The following is a 17,106-nucleotide window of genomic DNA, read 5'->3' as shown; positions in this document are numbered from 1 at the left end:
TCAGTGTTTCAGATGGCAGTTGGGCTGCTGTATCTGCACTTTGCACAGTAACATTAGAGGTGTTCTGAAAGGGATACCAAAACCAGACGGTACAAACACTCGAGTCTGCCTTAATAGGCTTTGGGTTAATTATACAGCTAACCACAGAAAAACAACCCCAAAATTCCCAAGCCCACTCCAAAAATGAACACAGAAAGCGTTGTTTCTTAAGTCTGTTTTAATCCTACATGGCAAGCAGGTGAAAATTAAATAATTACGTATGCAGAATCCCCTTTGATGATGTTTCATGCACATAACTGAATTGTTCAGTTACAGTGATGATAAGTTCATGCTGAATATTCCTCATATTTGCCATTCTTGATATTTAAGCTCCTTGAGCTGCCGGTATCTGAAGAAATGCACAAGCGATTCAGAGTTCAAAGAAGGATTTCACATGCATTTGATATTAGCCACTACTCTTAAAAAGAAACTATTTCTACTTTTTAGTTCATAAAATTGGAGAAATATACAGCTTTTCAAATACAATGGAGTGGGGGAAAAAAAAACCACAACAAAAAACAGAGAAAATGAAATGAATTTGCCTGGCCAGTTTTTTTGTGGTGCCTTTGCACTTGTTTTTAGCAAACATTCAACTGGCTATTTCCATCATGCATGCTTGCAAAAAGCATTTTTAAATATGTTTCTCATGATCATTCACCCTTGGAAGCTGATGATACAACTTGCTGTGTGCTCATCCAGCTGGTGGGAGAATATCAGGTGACTCATATGACAGAGCTTTTGGCACAAATAACAAGTTTTAAAGGCAACTCAGGGAAAAAGAAGGAAATTCACCACAGGAATATCTTTTAAACAGAATTTGGAACAAATTTGGCAAAGTGGAAGAGTGTTTACAGACATCTCCCTCAGAGACAAAGGTGGGATGGGGCAAATGGATGACTCACAGCAATTTGCCCAGCTCCTCTCGGGTCTACTTCATTGGACCACCCTTGGAAAGTCTGTGTTCCATTCTGAACTGCTACAAACCTCTGGAACAGACTCAAACGTGGGTTTTGAAAGATGAATCCATCAACACTGTTGTCAGATGGAGGGTTAGTGAGTTCTCGCCTATATACAAAATGAGAGGTACCTGAGGAGGTTCTGGGTAGGGATCTACTGGATCCCATTGCTCCAAGGCAGGCAGACTGTGCCAGCTTCTTCCAAAGATTTTATAACATCTTCATGCAAATTACTCCACTGTTCACTGCCCATAACTTTAAGAAGCTGCACTGAGGGAATCATTCGGATACCTGAACTCAAGACACTACTGCAAGTTTAAATCTTTGCTGGTACCTTGCCAAGCTTTCAGCCTCCTCACAAGGATGCAAATCTCCACTAGACCTGTCTTGGATGTTCTCGGGTCCTTAAGCTGGCTCTAAACATGGAGTACAGGCACTTGACTTCTCCTGGCCTGAATCCTTCCAACCCTGAGGTAAATTCTTTACTTTCTGGCATAGTCAGTATGGCTGTGGAGGGTAAATGATTTCCTTCTTTCATCTTTTGCATTTCTGAAGACCCTCTATTGAAACAGTTGTTTTCTTTGTCTCTCCCCCTCCCCCCCCCCCTTTTTTTTTTTCACAGGATGGATTCCCAAAGCTCTGATCTTTCAGCTCTCCCTCTAAACCTGGCCCCAGCCAGCTCTGCATGGGCTGGAGGTCACTCAGGAATCCTGCTGGCAACGCTCCTGCTTACAAATGCTAATGTGATGTTTGCCTTCTCCACAACATCATGACAGTCAGTGTTCTCTCCTCTCAACTTGAGGTCTGCTCATCTCTTCATGCCTTTAATGATGGATCACCACCTTGCCTGGTTTTTGCTGTGTTCATGTGTCTTGTTCCTGCCCAGTCTTGGACTCCAAACTTGCCCTCAAGGAGTGATTCCTTATTTTTTTTGCTGGACCATTTTTTTTTTTCTTTCCAATTTATCATGTTCTCTTTGAATTGCCTTCCTTCTTTTCTGAGAGCTGGCCGCCCTCCCCACTTTGGTGTGCTCTGAACATTTAATTCTCATATTCTTTATTTCACTAGCTTTAACAATCATGTTGAACAGAACTGGTCAAGGGCAGACCCCGGGGGAGCTCACTCAGCACCGTTTTCCATTTTGTCTGCTGATAACTTTACCTTTGCAATCCGCATAGCTCAGATAGGCTTTTCTACATGGTCCTTTTATCCACTTGCCCCACTTGGAGAGATCTCCGTTGGAGGTTTGGGGGTGGTGTAGACACATGGATTTCAAAGCAATATATCATTTTACCCCAGCAAAGGATCTGACTGTTTATTTCCCCTCGCCCATTGAATCCCTTTGTCCCGTGTCCCTGCGTATAAAGGCAATATGAATAACCCTGAGCCACGTGAGGCTGCGGAGGGGGAGGTTACGTGACTCACACTACCATGCTTTTTGTTCCCCCTTTGGTGCTGCTTTGCCTTGTGCATGTCCTCACTCCTGGCTCTCACCACAAAAGGCAGCAACAATCAACCGAACCTCCGAATGAGTAATCTGCTCACAAAGAGCCTTTTGAGCGCACAAAGTAGTTGCAGGGAGGAAACGTCCCACTGGGGAACCAGGTGGACAGCAAACATTCGCTTTCCATTACAAATGAGTTCAAGGGAAATGGAGTCACCCCAGCATGGGATGCCAAATCCGTATCCAAAGCTACTTCCCACCATCCAAGCCAAACACGCTTCCCTTTCTCTCCCTCCCCATCTCCCCTCCTTGTTTACAAACACGTTTACAAGTACTTGATAGGTGACCTTATTTACTTAGTAACCTGTGGATTCATTTATCTTGAAATTAGCAGGTAATGAACTGGAAACCCTCAACAACCCTCCCACTAATTAACATGATAATAAGATTGTTTTGCTACAGAGGTACAATTAGCATGTATGAGCTAGAGGGGGAGAAAGATCAATAAAATGTCTGAAGGGTACTAGGAACCAGACTCAGGAAGAGAACAAAAGAAGAGAGCTTTATGGGGTTATAGCTGCAGCAACAACTTAAGGCCCTTTACAGATAGCAAGAGTAGTAGTGGTCTTCTTGAGTGAGGCTGCCTGCAAGCAGGCTGGGAGGAGCTACCTGCGCCATGCGACTTCTTGCCATTCAGGCTAGATGTAGAATTAGAGGACAATGTGTTAGAAAATGTGGGAAAGAAAAAAAAAAAACAAAAAAACAAACCTTTGAGGAAGAAAAAAAAACGCCTTCAGAACATATAATATGATGCCTGTCCACAAAACCAGTGCGTGTATTAGATGGTGAAAGTAGATGATTTAGAGTCATTTACCACTTGTAATCACGCAAGAATTTCAGCATATACATTGAGAAACTGCTCTTCACTGTTTAATTGCAGAACCATGCCTTTACATATGGAACTGGATGGGAAGTAGCAAAGCAAAAGTTGCACAATAGTTTTAATAGTGTTAAGCTAGAGTGGTTTGGCTGAAGGGAGGTGATCACATGCAGCTGGAGGGAGCTCGCTTTGCCAGCCAGGTGTGTCTGCCTCCTCCATGTGCCTGGTCAGGAGGCTCTAAAGAGAGATATTTTCTTCCAGAGAAGGAACATGAAGAAAAAGGGAGGTTGTTGGGGTTTTTTTTGGTACATTTATAGTTGCTTGTCTACTAATGCATTTCCATCCACGTGGATTGGATCCAACACATCCGTGGGTGTGTTTGGGGGAAAGCAGAGATACGCAGCTGTGATCCATGTTGTGGCTAGGAACAGATCTGGCATTGGATTTTGTAGGTTAATGAGGGAGAAGGAGAGTGGGGCCACAGACCTGATAGCCTCTCTGTATCCTTCTGCAGGTAAGTGCACACCTAATTGTTAAAAAGAAAGTAGCATTCTAGCACTTGGTATGCTGCCTGATGCTGAGGTGAAGGGTCAGGAAACTGTAACACTGCCCTTCTGTGCAGGTCTTGTTGGATAACTGAACTCTCCTCTGTTTGGAGGAGTTTGGGTTAAATCCCTGCAGGTCTCAGTGAAGCTCAATTGGATTCTTTATTTTTTCACCAGCCCCCAAAAGCATTGGCTTCTCTACAGAAAGCCACATTTGCCCTAGATGACTTGGGAAATGAGATCATTCACAGTTGCTTGACGTAAATGATGGGTGCTGAAGGCTCCAATCTGGCCCCGAGCTCTTTCCCTCACATCTGGCTTAACCCCACATCTGTCCTCCCCATCTGCGCCGACGCCTTCTGTCACCTCCCAGACTCCACACTGTGCAGAGCAGTTCAGCACAGCACTGCAGAGGCATTTGAGATGTCTGGACTATGGCCTTCAGGTAGCACTGACAACAACTATGGATGTTTCACCACCAGCCTAATTTTTGCATGGATATTATTCACCAATCATTTGAGTTCACAGATTATTGTCTCCTGGCATTCTTTGGAGAACGGAAGAGGAAGGAAAACTATTAATTACTTTTGATTGATGTCTTGCATTCGTGTGTGTGTCTGTAGGGGGATGGGTTGTTGTGCATTTTTTTAATAGAGCCTCAGGTTTGAATTGGGTAAACTGACACCTTGCAATCCGATCTGACAGCCCTGCTTTGTGTGGGAGTGTGTACGGCTCCCAAATTTCAGCTGTGAGACTTTCTGCGTGAGCAGTCGTTTTATTAGAAGTTTTGACACCTCTCCTGGCAGGGATCAGTGCCCGCAGTGTGAACGGAAACACCAAAAAGAGCATTGTGTGATGCAGAGTGGGAAGGGAAGAAAAGAAGTTTTGCAGCAAACAGCTGAAATTAGCTCAGGCAGAGATCTTTGGAGACCTCGCCTCACAACAGCAACAGTGGGACAGGGGACTCTTCCCACTGTATTGATGGTCCTGGATTCACATTATCGTTTCAGAATCACAGATGCCCACACAGTTTTGTTGCATTTTGTTTCTCCCTTTGAACCTGCCCAGTTGATGTTATTTTGGGCTTAACTGTTTATGAGTGTCTTTCATAAGAGTGTGGCATTATCTTGGGTTTGTTCCACATTTTGGCTTGAGATTTGCAACTGATTTGTTGGTGTTGTGTGTATGAGGCAGAGCATCCTTCTTAGGTGACACAGAGCCCATTAGTGCAATGGGAGCCTACCCATGCTGCCAATGATGGGAGGAACAGAGAGAGAGCTAAAAGCCCTCTTGATGCATGGTATAGTATCTCTGGGTAGAGAAGGCCTGGCCACGCTCACTAGAAGCTCTACAGTTGTAGAAAATGGGCTGAGAGAGTTGTGGAGAGAAAGCAGGCTGTTTTTCTTCCTGATTTCCTTTCTTTTCTGATCCTCCTCACCTGCCCTGGGCTCAGTTGATAAATACCTGTGAAGCGTTTGCTAGAAAAGTTCCTAGGAGTTCATTGTAATGAGCAATCCTTTTGGCCTAGATTTGTATCTTCCTTGAGAATAGGTGTAATTTTAGATCTGCTTTGCAAGCTCTTTTTTTTTTTCCTTTCCCCCTTTTCTTTCCAATATTCCTCTGTACAATAGGAATCTTGTCCCATGGTGTGAAGCCCCCGCAGAGTTATAAAATTGTGTCACCTTCCCTGCCTCCTTTATAAGTTACTCTGTGTGACACTATTAAAAAGAAAAACCACGGGATCTCCTGGGATCAAAACAACGTCCTGTTGTTATCTTAACACCACTCCGTTTGGCTTTTTTGGCTTTTACCTTTCATTTCCTACAGCTCTGTGCAAGCAGAGCTTGCCTTGCATTGTGCTCTGTTCTACGCATGCATTTTTCTCAGTGAAGATGTTTTTATTTCTGATGGATATGCTGGGTGGCCAGGGGTTTTGGATTTCTTCCATGGGGATTCATCTCTTCCTGGAAGGAGGAGGCTGCAGTGAAGAGGCCAACTGAGAAACTTTCATCTCCATGCGAGATGAGAGACTTCGATGCTTGTCTCTTCCTCAGATGAAGGCTTAAGCTCAAGAATTAACGAATAAATTCCCTATCCCACCGGGGTTTAAACTGTGTGTGTTGGGGAGGGAATGGGTTGAACACGTGTAGATTTCTCACTTTGAGTTTTGGTGGCCTGGAAAATGTAATGTGTTTTTCCTTGCAGACTCTCCGGAGCGTGACTCATAAGCCCTTGCAGCTCAAACAGCATTGCAGAATGAGCTACCAGCAACCTCTTTGTCCTTCACGTGATGTTACTGAATCAGCTCAAGATAATTCATACCTTGGAGCAGCCTCACATTGCAAGTAAGGTGCTGCAGTTGGCATTTTCACACTTGTTTTGCATTTGTTAACAGCTGCAGAAGCTACTTATGTAAGAGGAGGTTTATTGCTCTTACATATAGTAAGATATAGACATATATGTCTATATATACTTACATAAGTAAGTATAGATATATTATAGTGTGATTGTCCGGGTCTAGAAAACATCTCCAAGTTTGTTTAGTCTGGAGGAAAGGAGGCCCATGGGAGACCTTATTGCTCCCTACAACTCCCTGAAAGGAGGTTGTGGCAAAGTGGGAGTTGGCCTCTTTTCCTGGGAAAGAGTGATAGGATGAGAGCCTCAACCAGGGGAGGTTGAGGTTGGATGTTAGGAAATGCTTCTTCTCAGGAAGAGTGGTGAGGCATTCGCACAGGCTGCCCAGGGAGGTGGTGTGTCACCATCCCTGGAGTTGTTCAAGAACCGTGGGGATGTGGCACTGAGGAACATAGCTTGTGGGCAATATTAGTGGCAGGTGGATGGTTGGACTAGATGAACTCAGAGGTCGTTTCCAACCTTGCTAATTCTGTGATTGTAAGTTGTAAATCCTGAAGTCTGTTTGAATATCTGGTGATGTGTTCAATTTCATTTTCTTTGTTATACATTTCTGCAATGTGATTTTATTTCTAGCAACGTGAAGATCCTGCTATTAAATATTATTATAACTTGAGGATGAAACTTCATAATACTACCTTGCTGTTACTGTTTTTGACCCAAAAGCCCACAAAGTGCCTGGCAAATGCTAAATGGCTTTATCAGAGACCTTAGAGGTCATTAATTATAGTTGTATCCATTTTAGGCACTTGCAAAGTGAGGGTTTCAGCAGTTTGTAGTGGATCATGCAGTGTGTAGAGTGGAGCAGAGGCAGGCAGTAGGTTTGTCTGGCAGCGTGTCAAGGTGTCCTAGGAAACTATGGCAGCTGATGGGAAAGAAGCATTGCACTTACTGAAGGTCTCTGCAGTAATGACAAAAGTCTTACAGACTGTACAGAGCTCACTCGTCTTGATTATAATAGGACTGCAGCAAAAGTGCATATGTTAGATGCTCTGCCAGAATGTTTTTCTGTCCAGGAACACCTCCATATGTGAATACATTTTTGTCATTACCTGTCTTTAATTGCAAAGGTTGTTTACTCACAGTTCTACGGAAAATTAGGTGGTCAAATAGGAACCTGAGCAAGAGCTGCAGGACTCTATTATTGCAGCCTTAACTTTTTTTTAACAATTAACGTTCATAAGCGTCTTAATAAATTAATTATGTACTTAATTAAATAGTCTGAAATGGTAACATCCTGAATAAATAGTATGTTGAAGGCAATCTCACCCTTTTCTTTAGCCCTTCAAATTCCAGCAGCCACTTCCAGCGCAGGGAGATGCTGCAGTCCATATGCAGCCCATTTCTACCATTGTCCCTTTTACCTTTGTGTGATATTTCTGTATGTTTTGAGGTTCCTTTTTTTGGGGAGTTTGTTTTAATTACACGTGACTAAACAATGATTCTCTGGGTGGGAATCACTCTTCCTAATAACCGCAGTATGCATACTAACTATACTGAAAATAAATCTTGTCTCTGACTAGTTAAAAATTGCCGTGATTTGTTGATGCTTTTTACCTGTCACTAGTAAGATATAAATATAAATAAGTAGAATTACATTTAAAATATCCATCACTTCACATATGGAGAGTGGCAATGAGTGGGCTGTAATAATAAAATATACTTTATAAGTGTCATAATCATTCAGACACCAGGAACTCATAAGCCACAGATCTGACATTCAGATGATGAATTGTGATTTTGTTTTAAAAGCCAGACATGTCAACTCCATGTGCATATTGGGAATTGTAGTTCAAGTGACCTCTGCTAAAACACTGACCTTAACAATGACTTTGTTTTACATTTCCCAGAAACTTTTTAAGTAGGTGTGATGCTTTCCAAATGCAGTTGTTGCACTAATACTAATGTAAAGTCATTTAAAATATTTTGACATCTTTGTTGTGGTCATACGTTACATGACACAGAAAATGAGATTCGGTGAATGACTTAAAATTAATTCTATTTGGGGGTCTTGGTAACATCATAAACCCCTTGAGATTCACCTGTGTGATATATGATATCACTGGATAAGATGATATTCTAAAACTCCACAGCTCATCCGTTCTTGCATGCAATAAATAGAGACATTAAATATACATATGGAGGAGTGTTTGCATTGATACATATGAAAGAGGATTAGATAACACTCAAGGGGACTCTGTGGACTGTAGGGATCTTAAATCTGATGGAGGAAAGTTGATTCAGTGGACTTCAGAGACCTGGATTCTGCTCTCCTCTTTGCTATGAGTTCCTCCTGCATGACCTTGGACGTGCCATTTAAACCCAAATCTTAAGAGTATTTAGGCTCCCAATTCCTGTCGAGCTGCCTTACTCATGCAGATGTTGGTGGAAATTTAAGATTTGAAAAGGAACTGAGCACTGAAATCCTTGAAAGGTCGAGGCTGTGTTTCTCTGGGCATCAATTCCTTCCTTAAGGATGGAGATAACATAATTTCACAGGGGCTTTGCTCAGGTGACTGCACGGAAGATGGTGAGGCAGTGTGATCCTGGGAGCTGTACAGACGTGTGAAGTCCTATGTCTTATTCACTGTGAGTGGCTGATGCACTGTATAGATGTAATTATAGTCATATCAAATGAAAACACAATTAAGTTCCAGAATTGAAGCTGATTGGCATAACAAAGCTGAGATTTACTGCTTCCTTTACCAGGTCAGCACAGGTTCTTACACAAATCATGCCTCTTAGCCTTCAATTTGATAAACTTTCAGCTATTTTGACATGTAGAGCCAACTGCAGCCTACTCCATCCTGACAAAAAGAGCCTAACAAATGGATTTTCAGTCACCCACTGAACAGAGCTAGATGACAGATCTACATGAAATCCTTTTTGGAGGGAAGGCAGCCTTTTAACTTGATTGATGAAATTATATCTAAATCTGGTAGATTTGGGACTTCAAAGGCATTTTTGCCTACTTAGGGCATCCCAGATGAAGGGAGTATGCTATTTGTACCAAACTCCCATGCTCAAGTGGTTTGCAAATTGACCCCTTTGTAATAGGTTAAAGGTTCCGCGCTAGATAACGGTGGTTCATTTTGATTAATTATGTCAGGGAATTAATGTATGATTACTAACTTTTAGCAGACCCTGCTCTTTCTGACCTCGAGCTGCTTGTTTGTGTGGCTGGTTGTAATTTTCGACCAATGGGTTACGAGAGGTCACTGTGTGGTCAGCATATTTTAAACAAAGAAAAGGGAGGTGGGGAGGGGGGGAGCAGGGAAGCAGCAATCTCAGATCAGAGTGGAAGGCCTACAGTTTACTGGCTTGACAGGGGAGATTTGTTAAGTGTTTTAACAGTAGATTTTTATACATTTACCCTTTCCAATAAAATATTCTTCTGAAGAGCTAAGAGAGTGGCCTGGAAAGATGTTGGGAGGATAATTTAACAGTTGAATGTTAAGCCCATAAATTGCACTTCATACTGGTTTCAATAGCAGAGAACCTTGTTAAAAAAATAAATTGGGCAGTGTTCTGTTTAGCACTGGGATTGGCTGAAAGCAAGGATAAAAGCTTCTTGTTAAGCCAGCGCATGGGAAATAATGCTTACAAATTTCTTAACCAATCTCCGGATAGTTAGCATGTGTTGATGAAGCAAAGTTTCTTGGGGATTTAGCTCCACTTCATGTTTAAAACTATTGAGTGGTTATATGAAGCCATCCAAGTATGTCTACTGAAGTCTAGAAAGGGAAGTGAGCGAGGTTTAATCTGTAGGTACCTGTGCACACCAAATCAACTGTATTCACTGTGTTCAGTATTGTATTCAATAGAATTGCTCATGCTGAAAGTGAAGACTGGCTAGGTCTTTATGGGATAATAGCTATGCTACAGAAATCATGGCAGACTACTGTGTAGATGAAGGGACTAGGAACCAGGAGTCCTAAATTCCTCTGATCCTTGCACAGGCTTGTTGCTTGATTCTGACAGAGATCTTGAGAGGCATCTAAGCATGTACTTTTAAAGCAGCTGAAGTGGGAATTGAGCTTTAAAGACGCTACATGCTTCCAAAAGCCATTGGAACTGAGGTTATTTATTACTTCTGAAAACCAGACAATTCTTACATTGGGTCTAGCTGTACATAGATTTAAGTAACCAACTGCAAACATAAGAAACATATTGCTGTTGTCTTTGTTGGACCTCACTCTTCATTTTAAAACGGTCTAAAATATCTACCTTGTTTACAGGAGCACTGAGAGGCTTAGTTCATTAATGTTTGCACAGTGCTTTATGGCCCTTAGATGAAAGGCACTACTGATGCTTAAAGAATGATTATTATTATAATACTTATTCTAAGAACAATAGGCACATTTGTTTTATTTTCCACTGAGCCCCTTCAAACACCAGGGTGTCCAATTAAGCTGTAATCAGAATGAGGGCTAAGACTTTGCTGAAACTCTTCCAGCTTGCTTTAGAAACTCTAATTTCACTTTACTCTCTGTTGTACCCTTTTGAAAGCAGGGCTCTTTAGTTGGCTTTGGATCCCCTTTATTTGGTTGTTCCTTGCAAAAATGTGCTCTTGCTAAACTATCTGTTGCATTTCAAGTGTGAACGATATAACAGAGTTTTGCAAGAGGAAAAGGAGGTGCTATCTGATTAAAATGTGATGTTAGTAGGGTCAGGGAGCGATACTTAGAGCTAAGATGATGTGAGAGGAAGACTTGGAAAGGAGAAAGAGATGGGAAAAGTAAGACTGCATATGGAGACAGAGACAGCAGATGTACCGATGAAAGAGAAGAGAAAGGAAAGAGAAAAAGAAGTATTTGGAGTTGTGCAGATATGTGCACAGACGCAGAAATGTTGGTTAAGGTTTGCTGAAATTGCCCAGCTCCTCTGAAAAGTCATCTCATACAAACAGAAAATAAACAAGGAGATTTAAGATTCGTTTAAGTGGCACTGGGGGAAGCAAATGTCAGATAGGACTGAAGGCTGAGCTCTTACATTCAGATGGCACGCTGCTGATCGTTGCTGATTGCCCTGCAGCTTTCCTAGGCCAACCCATAAGAAGCATAATTCCAACAAGTGTTCGCCACTTAGCAGAAGGAAAGGCTTGTGTCAGGCTATCAATTTCTTAGGCCAGTGTCCTGTTCATGGGGGAGCATCCTGGCCTCACTCAGTAAGCAACAACCAGAAATTCAGTTTCCCAGTCCCTGCTTTGCCTGTTAGACACAATTGCCTCTTGAGCTCTTCATTTAATGAGAAGTCTTGTGGCTGCTGTCAGAGTATGAATGTCAGTATTATATACTTATTTAGTCATTTTACAGCAGCGTTAGGGATATCAGGCAGGTCGTTGTGCATGAATTTAATAAATGGCAATCCTGCCTCAAATGATTTACAATCAAAGCTGTTGATTCCGGAGAGTACTTGTACATACATGCTCTTCAAGTAATCACAGAAGCACATGCTAACTTGCTGGCATGCATCAGATGAGAACTTCCTTAATGCTATCTCTTCAGAATTGGGGCCTGAGCTGGAAATGGAACAAGCAGTGGGAAAATGGAGTTGTAGGGGAGGAGAGTATTTTAGGATGCGCTAGCAGTGTTATAATGCTTTCAGCTGGATTTTCCAATCTGATTGTCTGTCTATCTCTCTGCTCCTAATAACTTTCAAACTTGATGGACAGTATCAACCACACTTGGCAGAAGGATAGGCAGAGCTGGATTAAAAATAGGCTCGTGGGCAAAAGCACAAAGTGCTCGGTTATAGCAGTCCCCACAATGCATCTAGCACTCAAGTTTGTGTGGCACCCAGGGGGTTGGAATTGTTCCCTGTAAATGTATCAAGGTAAAAAACCACAGGCACAATCATGTTTTTAGCCACAGGAGAATCTACCACGCAGAAAGCCCAAAATAGCAGGTTTTAGAAGTTCCACTACTCAGGGAACCGCTGCTTATTTGTTTTAGAGCATAAGGGGGTGAATTTCTGAGCCCTTTGAAGGCAAAGTGAATTTGCTGTTGTTTCCAGTGAAGCTAGGATCCTAAGGACAGAAAATATTTGTTTCCTTTGTTAATGTGGAAAAACAAAATATATTGGGTGCAACAGCCTTTGGGGCCTGTGAAAAGTGCATCAGGCATCGTTTGCTTTCTGCATGTCTGTACATCAGAGACTTGCATTTTCATGCTTTGTGTGCACCCAGGTTTTGGTTGCTTGCACATGCTCTGATTAAAGAACAACTCTGAATAATGTTATTTAATTTAATGATCTTAATAAGCACATGGTGGGGGGAGTGTCTTTACTGTATAGACACAAACAATGCTACATGCTTCAACATGAAACACAATTAGGGTGTGCAGTAAAATAAAGGGGTGAGGGGGGAAGGGGACATTTTTTAAAAAATGAGAACAGAGGTGACTTCCAACAAAACTTCAAAACCAGCTTGGCTAACAATGAACATAGCCCCATTCTTTTTAATCATCAACAAAATCTATCACACATGTTCTTTCAAGTAAAGTTTATTAGAAAGAAATTGCTACTAGAGAACCACATGTGAGCTCTGACTTGGCAAGGTCAGGCCAGGGCAATAAACCCTTGAACTTTACAAATATGCAAAGCTGACATAAATAACAAATTAAACCCAGCCAGGTGTAGAGCTGCAGTGAGCTGCTTGCCAGAAAGATTCAAACTCTGGCCAGCGTGACCTCTGTTAGCTCGTGTGGAAAGTGGGAGCTTATCTCCTCGGCTTGTTGTCCTGTAGGGTTCATACCTGTGGCTTCGAGTCGCCGCCTTCTTCTCGTTAGCTTAGAAAAATTATATTGCTTTGTTAGGGGTGTTTGTTTAGCTTTTGGCCTCAGGCGTTTGGATGTGTTGCTGGGTGAGCAGGAGGGCTGTGAGGATGGAGATCGTGCTGAGTGTGAGCTGTCTGTCCCAGGGTCTTTTGGGTCCCCTTTGAAGGATCAGGACAGGATTGGTCAGCAAGGAGGAACACGGAGACAGCTCCGTTGGAGGATTTAGTAAGACGGGATGGGAAGAGATGAGTGAGGTCTGTGACTGTTGTACAGGGTGGCTCCAAAATGTCTTCTAGAAAGTGCAGCCAATCCTCCACCCCTTCTAGCTGTATCTCTTGCAAATTCTCTGTGCAATCGGGACTTCTTTAGAGGTGTAATTCTTGCTGCAGCTGACTGCTGTATCATTCTGAGCCTCCCTGCCAGACTTCCAGAGGCATTCAGCTGCAGATACACCATCTCAGTGGGATTTTCTAATGTCTCTTAAGTGCATTAAGCACCTAACTTCCACTGAATACTCAAGGGGTTTTTAAAATCCCACTATGTGTCTCTCTACATCTTGCCCTTAAACAAGTGCTTAATTTTAAGTGCAGGTAGTTTCATTGATGGGCATAGAGCTACTTGTGTGGTTAAACATGTGCTTAAATGTGCTGTTAAACCATGGCTGCAGTGGAGGGGGGAGGAATCAGTTGCAAACACACAGTTCTTCCACTGTAGCAACTTAATTTTTGGATGCTGGTTTGAAGCAGCAACAGTGAAAAAGAAATGTCTCTTCCACTTAAATATTGAGAAAATTTGCTCTGAGAATCACAAAAGCAGATCAGCTGGGACACGATGTTCTGCACAGTTCTGTTACAAGTATAACCAGACTACAAAATCTTTGCCATGAGAATTGCTTTGACATTTTTTTTTTTCAAATGCAAAGCCAAACTTCTTACAGAAACACGCAGGGAGGCAATACTCTGCAGTGACTCCTGAGCTGTCGTATCATCTTGAGCAACACGTTTCACCTCACTGTGCTTCTATTTTCCCTCCCACTGTCTTTACTATTTATATTATAAGAACTCTGGGGCAGGGACAGGCTCTGTGTTTGCATAGCTCTCTCTCTAATGGTGATGTCTCTCTGCTGGGACCACTCAGTGCTGTCGTTAGTAAAATCTAGTGACATTCTTGCACAGACTATGGAAAAACTGTAGGACTAAATGATGGAAAAAAGTCTTTCTTAGTTGCTTCAGGTTTTAGTTTTGTGACTGAGTCACAGGTTAAGACTCTTCAACACGTGAGGTTTATGTAGACTTGTTAAAGACATCTGTCCTGATAAATGGGTTGGATGCTTTTTATAGAGTTCTCCACTGGGTCCACTCCATCATAATGCAGCTTCAACACAGGCCTCCATAGAGCTTCAAGGGAGAAATCCAGGAAGGAGAAAGTGAAGGGAGATTGGGTGAGTTTACACTATGTGTTAAGTGGAAGAGCTGCAAAGAGGTTGGGAGACTTGTCATGACATGCAATTAAAGGCTCCTCTGGGAGTGTCTGTATAAACTCTGCACATAGCAGAAAGAAAACAGACAGCTGACAGTTGGACTGTGAAGTCTTAGAAGAATATACATTGTTCATTGCTGACACTCAAAGGCAATTTTGCCTAGTTCTGTAAAGCCTGATTTTTTTTTTTTTAAATTTTTTTTTGTTCTAGCTGTTAGGAATTAACTTCTTAGAAGCTCTCTTGAACTGAACCTTCCACATACTTTAGTTTTGTTTTAGTTATGTGTTCATGTGATGAAGGCCCTTTCTAGTGTTTTTATCTTTGGGAGTAACTATGGCTGGGGTGTGTGATGTATCCCATCTGCTTGGGTTCTCTGCAGAGCACATCCTGTGATTCAGGTAAGTAAGAGGGTGTGTGACACACTCAGAAGCATAGATAAGAAGGGACAGGGAAAGGATAAGTACAGCCAGAGCTGAAGCATCACGGAGCAAAGAACTCTTGCCTAGGAGGACCCAGTCCTTATATACCTTGTGAACTCTGTTGGTTGATGAAGCTGCTGGTTGGGAAAGGAAAGATGAGAGGAAACCTCTGATTCACCAACTTCTTCAGCCTCTTTTCCCTTCCCAGTGTTGAGAAGCCTGAATGAGTTGACCTGAGGTTACACAGGTCTGTATAGTTAGTGGAGGCAGAGGTCCAAGCCTCTCTTAATCTAATTCAAAAGAAGAGCTCTAACATCTGATTCTTTTAGTGAGCTGGGTGAGGCACCAGAACACCAAGCTATTGGCTGCTTTGGTCAAAGCCTGCATTTACCACGGCATTTCAATGGGTCAACATTGCAAGGTGGCTTCTGTTTACTCGATGAAGATCTCTGTTCCGTGTCAGGGACTCCGTTGTTTCTCTTATTTCTGTAGTTACTAGGACAAAAGGAAGGAAGTCAGAAGGTCAGAGAAGTAGACAGAAAAATCATCCTTTCTTTGACTTGTTTTACCATTCCATGTGCAAGTTCTTTTTTTTTTTTTTTTTTAGAGAACATTTTACAGTGTCAGAAACATTGTCATAAAATATTCTGGCTATTTATTTTTAGGGATGGGGTGGCTTTACTATGCAAAGACCTCAGAAGTCCTGTAAAAGGAACTAAGCTTTTTATTTTTTTTCCTAGATATAGGGGAATAGAAAATGAGAAGAAAACAACTTGGAATCCACTGTAGAAATTGAAGTGCGAATTTAATTTATGTGGGAAGATTGTGGTGATGAGGAATATAGAAAACTCTTAAGTTTTGATGGTTGGACCAGGCTTAGAGCCTAAAGGCATATATCACTGAAGAGTATTAAATATTTAAAAGAAGGTTTATTTAGAGTCCTCAAAACTGACAGGATCTTAAATACAAGATCATATGGCAAGAAAGCTCAACATCATTCTTGTCAGGGTGAATTAACTGTGGAGTATAGCTCTGTATAAATAAGCAGCCATGGAAATTCCCGGCTTCATTTGAAGTCCTGAAAAACAAAGTCATCTCCACTCAGACGACAACAGAATAAGTCCAGGGTGGGAAGGGAGAGGGCAGAGTCAAGCTGCTGAACAATTCTATAGCGCGTATTTCTCAGGTAACTCCTCAGTAATTTTAGCAGCAGAATAAAGGATTGCATTTCAAACACCTATTGTTTACCGCCCAGTACAACTGGCGTTGGTTGGAATGAAGGAGATTGGTAATGCATTTCATGATACAGTTTTTCAGTTAAAGCTTTTCCTTTTAGGCATTTCTGTGGGCTTTTGGGAAACGTTCCTCCTCAGGGGAGGATGTGGCTATTATTGTTATTAGAAGATTCAGCTGGGCTTTACCTGAGAGACTCATTGAGAGTATTCATCTGTATCTCTCTCTTTTAATCCTTCTCACCTCTACTGCATCTCCTTGGCTTCTTGTTCTTCGACGGCTGAAACGTGGCAACACAGAAAAGTAGTATGGCCCAGCAAATTATGATGAATATTGGTGTGCTGGTAATGCTGATATAAAGGATATGGAAATCCTTCCCAGATATGGCAGACCCTGAAAAGGAGCCTTAGACAAGAGCCACTGCAATGTATTTTCTGTGTGACGGTGATGAGGACTTCCTCTTGCCTTATTTGTTCAGTGCAACGTGTCTTGGGATGGTTTTAAGGATCGTCATAATTCCAAAAGCTTGTCTTCCTGAGCTATAACAGATTGCTGCCAATGTGGTATTTGTACTGCGGTGGAAGCCTTTCTCCAGAAGGTCAGTGGGGGAGTGTAATCAGTTTAGAAGTAGATGTTGTAACTTACTTGAATGAAAGATTTTTCTAAAGGTGACATTAAGATGAAATATTTAAGATAAACCAGAAGATTTGACTGGAAATTCACCATGTCCCTCTGAAACAGTCCACGCTGATTTACTGATTTTCCATTTTCAATTTATGAGCTGAGACCAGAGTATTCCACTGGAGGATGAGAATAGAGTAGTCATATTAGAGCCATCTCATATATCCTACAGACAGACTTTGGAAGAATTAGAAAGTATAATAAAGTGCTTGTCCCTTTAAGACATTGCTTGGCTCCTGGC

General features: G+C 42.0%; 1 long non-coding RNA gene across 4 annotated transcripts in view; it reads left to right on the top strand.

The window, feature by feature from the left end:
* LOC122182753 overlaps positions 1-17,106 on the top strand; it is a 351,304-nt gene that overhangs the window by 137,207 nt on the left and 196,991 nt on the right. For 3 of the 4 annotated variants that reach the window (XR_006179979.1, XR_006179980.1, XR_006179977.1), the window contains exon 3: positions 6,070-6,209. This is a non-coding gene — a long non-coding RNA (uncharacterized LOC122182753). Of the gene's footprint in view, positions 1-6,069; positions 6,215-17,106 lie in introns of all 4 variants that reach the window. The other variant, XR_006179978.1, reaches the window with a different exon arrangement.

The sequence above is a fragment of the Lagopus leucura genome, unplaced genomic scaffold (genome assembly GCF_019238085.1).
Source record: "Lagopus leucura isolate 7727_CA_CO unplaced genomic scaffold, USGS_WTPT01 Super-Scaffold_100015, whole genome shotgun sequence".
NCBI lineage: Eukaryota > Metazoa > Chordata > Aves > Galliformes > Phasianidae > Lagopus > Lagopus leucura.
The sequence above is the reverse complement of the archived record's forward strand: the minus strand, read 5'-3'. Positions and strand labels throughout refer to the sequence as shown.